Source organism: Oncorhynchus keta, chromosome 19 (genome assembly GCF_023373465.1).
Source record: "Oncorhynchus keta strain PuntledgeMale-10-30-2019 chromosome 19, Oket_V2, whole genome shotgun sequence".
NCBI classification, from domain to species: domain Eukaryota; kingdom Metazoa; phylum Chordata; class Actinopteri; order Salmoniformes; family Salmonidae; genus Oncorhynchus; species Oncorhynchus keta.
The window spans coordinates 79,495,472-79,502,399 of record NC_068439.1 but is presented as its reverse complement, the minus strand read 5'-3'; the positions used below and the strand labels follow the sequence as shown (position 1 = coordinate 79,502,399).

The following is a 6,928-nucleotide window of genomic DNA, read 5'->3' as shown; positions in this document are numbered from 1 at the left end:
AATCCCATTGAGCAGGTCTGGGGCCTGTTGGATCGGAGGATGAGGGCTAGGGCCATTCCCCCCAGAAATATCCGAGAACTTGCAGGTGCCTTGGTGGAAGAGTGGGCTAACACCTCACAGCAAGAACTGGCAAATCTGGTGCAGTCCATGAGGAGGAGATGCACTGCAGTACTTAATGCAGCTGGTGGCCACACCAGATACTGACTGTTACTTTTGATTTTGACCCCCCATTGTTCAGGAACACATTATTCCATTTCTGTTAGTCACATGCCCCCCCCCCATCCACCCATTATAACATCGACAGACTGTGTGGTCATGATGAAGTGACTCTCACACTGAGTGACTAAAGCACATCTCTAATAATAGCAGGTAATCTCAGCGGGTTAGATGAAGGAACGGTGACATCACAACAGGAAAGTGTCCAGAGTACAGTCCTGATTTTAATTAAGATGACAAATACTAATTAGAAAGTTTTTTATCACAGATAGTAGACAGTTCACGCTTTCAGATCTCAAAGTTTTAAACCCTCTAGAATACGTCTTGGTCATTATTTTGTTGTTGTGATTGTTGGTTATGTTTAGTGATGCTTCATCATGTGACTGACTGCGGGTTCTCTATTCGGGTCATTGATGGATTATTTTGCCACTCCTAATGTCCATTCAGTCTTTTCTTTAACCTGCACCTCGTAGTAGAATCTCCCGAGGAGAAGCCCTCTTTTCCCAGGACACAGACGCCAGTGTTGAACCTCCCGGGTTGTCAGGGATGGATTTAGTATAATGGATTTATATTATAGTGCAGTTGGGGGCAGTAATGCAACATATTGGATGCCAACCGCCGTTCAACTCCAAAGAAGAAGAAAAATCTTTGCTTTATGAAAGATATAGCCATGGAGAACTGCAAAAAGTGTTGCTTACTACTCTCAACAACATTGCTGCCCTGAATTTATCGAAACAAAGTTCCCCAAAAAGTTGTGATGGACTACTTTCTGGAGGACGATCGTACCATGCTGACTCTCTCTGACTGAAAATGAATCAGACGATGAGGAAATCACTGACTTAAAGTAAAAACATTTGAATTCATCCAGATGATGTAAAGTCTTCTGTGACGGGAAGAAACGGAGATCAACAGTGTTGTTATCACGGAAGAAGTTGACTGAGTTGAAATCAGTGGAATGCCCGTGAAAAAGAGGAGTATGAGAAAGTGACAGAAAATTCTGATGTTTTGATTGCAAATGCGGACGGAGTCGAAAAGAGAACACAGAAGGCTGTTGTATAAAACACCTGTCTCCCTGGATTACATCTTCAAACTAATGGCAACCATGACCGTGAAACATTTGAGATTTTATACATTTCAAATTTGGTCAGAAAGTCGTTTTCATTGCATGTTAAAGCGCACTGTTAGCTACCTAGCTAACATTGAACCTAGCTGGTTAACTTGAGCTACCTGTAGATTCATAACACATAATTTCATGCTGCACCATCGAGAGCATCCTGACTGGTTGCATCACTGCCTGGTATGGCAACTACTTGGCCTCCGACCGCAAGGCATAGACTCTAGCTACCCTAGTCATAGAATGTTTTCTGCTACCGCATGGCAAGCTATGACATTCTGTTTGTATTGCTAGTAGTGTGGGTTGGGATCATGGTTAATTGTTTAGCCAGTTAGTCTAAACAAAAAAGACTCCACTTTGCCAGATGATTATATGACCCAGCAACGTAGCCAGGTGTGTCTGGAGGTGATTGCATCCATCTTACGTCCAGTATTTCATGACATGTGACCAGGTCTAGACAATAGAGACCCCTCCACTTCGCTAGACGTGGCTGGTGGGTGGTTGTAGCCTCTCTTTCACATCCATCAATTTAGGAAAGTGTGTCTAGGTAGGCCTCATGTAATAATTACAAAATATTTGTATCTGGTATTTGTCTTTCAGGAATCAGCAGAACATGTCTAACTCTCCTCCACCAATCATACAAGGAGAATGGTCTAATGACTCCCATCCAAAAGCGAGCCGGGCCGAGCAGGCACAGGTTACACCTGAAGCATGAGGACTTGCAGCGAGTGGTGAACTTCATCAACAACTATGCAGAGGATAATGAAATAGTATTACCAGGACCCCACCCAAGACACAAACACTTTGGTGGAAAGCTGCTGCCATCCCATGTGACAAAAGCAGTGGTGTCTCTACAAGGAAACCATGACAACCCTTGGTATGTAAAGCACGTTTTGATTATTTAATTGACCTCCAACATGATTGGCACTACTTTTATTGATCTTACGTTCTTTATTTTCTTACCTGGAGTTGTTCCTTATTGTAGGCTACTTTTTTTCACCACTTTTAGTTTTTAAATCTTTGATTGTTTACTACACCACCTTACTCACTCTGTTTAGCACATGGCCTCACGTGTGAATCGTTAAAGAGATAGGTGGAGAAAAGGCTTCAGAGCTTGTGAACAATGCTGAATGGTTGTGAACAAAGAAGTGTAAAAAAAACTCAACCAAAACTTTTCAAGGAGCATTTTCTCAAAAGTGTGGTTACAAGTTTATCAAATTTCAAAGCAGCATTACTTTCCCATTGTTCCTCCAATTGCAGCCACTCTGGCTCTGTACTTTTATCCAATGTCAATTCTGATGATTTTTAATTAGAATTTTTAACCATTTAAGTTTAAGACAGGACTGGTGTGTTTGCCTTGTACCAACATTATATTTGAGTCAAAGAGTCAAGCTTGTAAAAGTGGCATCAATTTCAGAGGGTCTATCCCTTTAAGAGGCGAAGTCATCATGGTAGGAAATGGTTCAAGTCAGGGAAGGGCTTAGTGACATCATTTTGCTGAAGTGAAACTCAACTGGATAACAACAACAAAAAAGTAAGTCAGAGTTGTAGAATCACTGCTCCTTTTTCTGCTTGGAAGACAAAATACTTATGTAAGGAGAGAAAACACTTATGCTAAGCTAATACTTGTTTGTTTGTAATTTATATATATATATGTGTGTGTATTAATGTATTTCACACTGAACCTTAACCGTTTAATACATGAGAATTCAACTTCAGGAAATATCTTCATGTGGATGTATATGTGAGAACCTCGCCACATATGCTTACAATATATTTGAGCATTCGGAAATGATTCAGACCCCTTTACTTTTTCCACATTTTGTTACGTTACAGCCTTTCTCTAAAATGAACTCAGTTGTTATATTTCCTCATCCATCTACACACAATACCCCATAATGACAAAGCAAAACGTTTTTATTTTTTATTTTTTAAATGTCTGCAAATGTTTTTTTGTTTTTTTATGCAAAAAAATATCACATTTACATAAGTATTCAGACCCTTTACTCAGTACTTTGTTGAAGCACCTTTGGCAGCAATTACAGCCTCGAGTCTTCTTATTTGGAGAGTTTCTCCCATTCTTCTCTCAGATCCTATCAAGCTCTGTCAGGTTGGAATGGGAAAATCGCTCGCTGCATAGCTATTTTCAGGTCTCACCAGAGATCTTAGATTGCATTCAAGTCCAGACTTGTTCCGAAGCCACTCCTGTGTTCTCATGGTTGTACAGTGCCTTTGCGAAAGTATTCGGCCCCCTTGAACTTTGAGACCTTTTGCCACATTTCAGGCTTCAAACAAAGATATAAAACTGTATTTTTTGTGAAGAATCAACAACAAGTGGGACACAATCATAAAGTGGAACGACATTTATTGATATTTCAAACTTTTTTAACAAATCAAAACTGAAAAATTGGGCGTGCAAAATTACGTACTCTCAGAAGGCAGCCTGACCTCCGCCCCCTTTTTCTCAGTCTTTTCTTCACGCAAATGATAGGGATTTGGGCCTGTTCCCTGGAAAACAGTATATCCTTTGCGTCGGACTCGTTAAAGGAAAATGCTTCTACCTGAGGTGAGTAATCGGCTGTTCTGATGTCCAGAAGTTATTTTCGGTCATAAGAGACGGTAGCAGTAACTTTATGTACAAAATAAGTTGAAAAAACAAGTTGCAAACAACGCAAAACTACTATCAAAATAGCATTGTTGTCTGCCATCCTCTCCGGTGCCATTTTTAGCAGATTCGCTAAGAAATATCCATAAGGTATCTGTTTTTTTATTTGTAATACATTTGCAAACATTTCTAAAAACCAGTTTTTTTTTGCTTTGCCATTATGGTGTGTGTAGATTGATAATATTGTTTATGTAATCTGTTTTAGAATAAGGCTGTAACGTAACAACATGTGGGGAAAGGAAAGGGGTCTGAATACTGTCCACATGCACTGTATTGTGATCAACTGTGTATTACAATAGTTTGACATCACTTTTTTGGGGTTTGTTCCTCCAGAGTTATCCTGTCTGAAGAGCCGTTCCAGTTCCTTCCGTCTGGATGACTTCACTGACCCAGTCACCTTCTCACGTGGACACAACTTCTGCAAGTCCTGTATTAGTGGATACAGGGATACCACTGACCTCTGTGAGTGTCTCCACTGTGTAAAAACAAATATACCTTTTGACAGGAGACCTGTGGTCCTTCTGTAGCACAGTTGGTAGAGCATGGCGCTTGTAACGCCAGGGTAGTGGGTTCGATTCCCGGGACCACCCATACGTAGAATGTATGCACACATGACTGTAAGTCGCTTTGGATAAAAGCGTCTGCTAAATGGCATATATTATTATTATATTATTATTATTATTATTATTATTATTATATTATTATTATATTATTATTATTATATTATTATTATTATATATATTATTATATATTATTATATTATTATTATTATTATATTATTATTATATTATTATATTACTGATCTCAGCGTAAATAGGATCACTTCCAGGAAGTTGTCTCCGGTTAAAGTCACAACCATCAACCCAGAAGTTGACCTACACCTCATCAAACCAGGAGAAGTGTCCTGTGATGTCTGTACCGAGGGTGAGCACAAGGCCCTGAAGTCCTGTCTGGCGTGTCTGGTCTCTTACTGAGAGACTCACCTGGAGCCTCCTCAGAGAGTGGCGTCCTTGACGAGACACAAGCCGATCGACCCTGTGGACAACCTGGAAGACAGGCTGTGTCAGACACACAGCAGACCCCTGGAGATGTTCTGCAGGAGAGACCTGACGTGTGTGTGTCAAATCTGCACCGAGACAGACCACAAGACTCACAAGACTGTCCTATAGAGGAAGAGTGTGGAGAGAGGAAGGCTCAGCTGGAGAAGACTAAAGGGAAAGTGCAGCAGATGATCCAGGAACGAAAGCAGAAGATTCAGGAGATAAAACACTCAGGCGACCTCAGCAAGAGATGCCGAGAAAGGCATAGCAGATAGTGTGGAGGTCTTCACTGCTCTGGTGCGGTGCATTGAGGAAAGCCAGGCTGAGCTCATCGAGGTGATTGAGAAGAAGCAGAAAGCAGCAGAGAGGCAGGCTGAAGAGTTTATCAAAGAGTTGAGCAGGAAATCACCGAGCTACAGAGAAAAAGCACTGAACTGCATCAGCTGTCACACACTGAGAACCACCTCCACCTCCTTCAAGAACTGGTCTGAGATCAGTGTAAACAAGAATCCTTGTGGGGCTCCTGTGATGAGAGCTGTGTCTGAGCTAGGGAAGACGCTCAAGAAAGAGATGGAGAAGTTGCCTGAAATCAAGTTGAAGAGAATCAGACAGTGTGCAGTAGATGTGACTTTTGATCCTGATACAGCACATCTCTGGCTTATCGTGTCTGGTGATGGGAAACAGGTGAGATATGGAGACGGAGCACAGAACCTCCCTGACAACCCCGGGAGGTTCAACACTGGCGTCTGTGTCCTGGGAAAAGAGGGCTTCTCCTCGGGGAGATTCTACTACGAGGTGCAGGTTAAAGAAAAGACTGAATGGACATTAGAGTGGCAAAATAATCCATCAATGACCTGAATAGAGAACCCGCAGACAGTCACATGATGAAGCATCACTAAACATAACCAACAATCACAACAACAAAATAATGACCAAAACGTATTCTAGAGGGTTTAGAACTTTGAGATCTGAAAGCGTGAACTGTCTACTATCTGTGATAAAAACTTTCTAATTAGTATTTGTCATCTTAATTAAAATCAGGACTGTACTCTGGACACTTTCCTGTTGTGATGTCACCGTTCCTTCATCTAACCCGCTGAGATTACCTGCTATTATTAGAGATGTGTGAGAGTCACTTCATCATGACCACACAATCTGTCGATGTTATAATGGGTGGATGGGGGCATGTGACTAACAGAAATGGGATAATGTGTTCCTGAACAAAGGGGGGTCAAAATCAAAAGTAACAGTCAGTATCTGGTGTGGCCACCAGCTGCATTAAGTACTACAGTGCATCTCCTCCTCATGGACTGCACTAGATTTGCCAGTTCTTGCTGTGAGGTGTTACCCCACTCTTCCACCAAGGCACCTGCAAGTTCTCGGATATTTCTGGGGGAATGGCCCTAGCCCTCATCCTCCGATCCAACAGGCCACAGAGCTGCTCAATGGGATTGAGATCCGGGCTCTTCGCTGGCCATGGCAGAACACTGACATTCCGTCTTGCAGGAAATCACGCACAGAACAAGCAGTATGGCTGGTGGCATTGTCATGATGGAGGGTCATGTCAGGATGAGCCTGCAGGAAGGGTACCACATGAGGGAGGGTCATGTCAGGATGAGCCTGCAGGAAGAGTACCACATGAGGAGGAGGATGTCTTCCCTGTAACGCACAGCGTTGAGATTGCCTGCAATGACAACAAGCTCGGTCCAATGATGCTGTGACACACCGCCCCAGACCATGACGGACCCCCCACCTCCAAATCAATCCCGCTCCAGAGTACAGGCCTCGGTGTTACACTCATTCCTTCGACGATAAACACGAATCTGACCATCACCCCTGGTGAGACAAAACCGTGACTCGTCAGTGAAGAGCACTTTTTGCCAGTCCTGTCTG

At 42.4% G+C, this 6,928-nt stretch overlaps 1 long non-coding RNA gene across 1 annotated transcript; it reads left to right on the top strand.

Annotated features, from left to right (window-relative positions):
- Window positions 1-3,735: 3,735 nt before the first annotated feature.
- LOC118377444 (uncharacterized) lies at window positions 3,736-5,241 on the top strand. Its single transcript, XR_008071628.1, has 3 exons — window positions 3,736-3,896; window positions 4,329-4,457; window positions 4,804-5,241. It is a non-coding gene; the product is annotated as an uncharacterized LOC118377444 (long non-coding RNA).
- Window positions 5,242-6,928: the final 1,687 nt, after the last annotated feature.